Source organism: Triticum dicoccoides, chromosome 2B (genome assembly GCF_002162155.2).
Source record: "Triticum dicoccoides isolate Atlit2015 ecotype Zavitan chromosome 2B, WEW_v2.0, whole genome shotgun sequence".
In the NCBI taxonomy this organism is placed as follows: Eukaryota; Viridiplantae; Streptophyta; class Magnoliopsida; order Poales; family Poaceae; genus Triticum; species Triticum dicoccoides.
This window is the reverse complement of record NC_041383.1, coordinates 55,691,342-55,692,389: the sequence shown is the minus strand read 5'-3', so window position 1 is coordinate 55,692,389 and position 1,048 is coordinate 55,691,342.

The following is a 1,048-nucleotide window of genomic DNA, read 5'->3' as shown; positions in this document are numbered from 1 at the left end:
TGAACTGTTGACGCGTGGAAGCCTTTTGGTCCTGGTTGGTGCTGAAGGAAATATGCCCTATAGGCAATAGTAAAGTTGTTATTTATTTCCTTATATCATGATAAATGTTTATTATTCATGCTAGAATTGTATTAAACGGAAACATAATACATGTGTGAATAGATAGACAAACATAGTGTCACTAGTATGCCTCTACTTTACTAGCTTGTTGATCAAAGATGTTTGTGTTTCCTAACCATAGACATGAGTTGTCATTTGATTAACGGGATCACATCATTAGGAGAATGATGTGATTGACTTGACCCATTTCGTTAGCTTAGCACTTGATCGTTTAGTATGTTGCTATTGCTTTCTTCATGACTTATACATGTTCCTACAACTATGAGATTATGCAACTCCCGTTTACCGGAGGAACACTTTGTGTGCTACCAAACGTCACAACGTAACTGGGTGATTATAAAGGAGCTCTACAGGTGTCTCCGAAGGTACATGTTGAGTTGGCGTATTTCAAGATTAGGATTTGTCACTCCGATTGTCGGAGAGGTATCTCTGGGCCCTCTCGGTAATGCACATCACTATAAGCCTTGCAAGCAATGTAGCTAATGACTTAGTTACGGAATGATGCATTACATAACGAGTAAAGAGACTTGCCCGTAACGAGATTGAACTAGGTATTGAGATACCGACGATCGAATCTCGGGCAAGTAATATACCGATGACAAAGGGAACAATGTATGTTATTATGCGGTTTGACTGATAAAGATCTTCGTAGAATATGTAGGAGCCAATATGAGCATCCAGGTTTTGCTATTGGTTATCGATCGGAGACGTGTCTCGGTCATGTCTACATAGTTCTCGAACCCGTAGGGTCCGCACGCTTAAAGTTAGATGACGGTTATATTATGAGTCTATGTGTTTTGATGTACCGAAGGTAGTTCAGAGTCTCAGATGTGATCACGGACATGACGAGGAGTCTCGAAATGGTCGAGACATGAAGATTGATATATTGGACTACTATATTCAGACACCGTAATGGTTCCGACGGTTA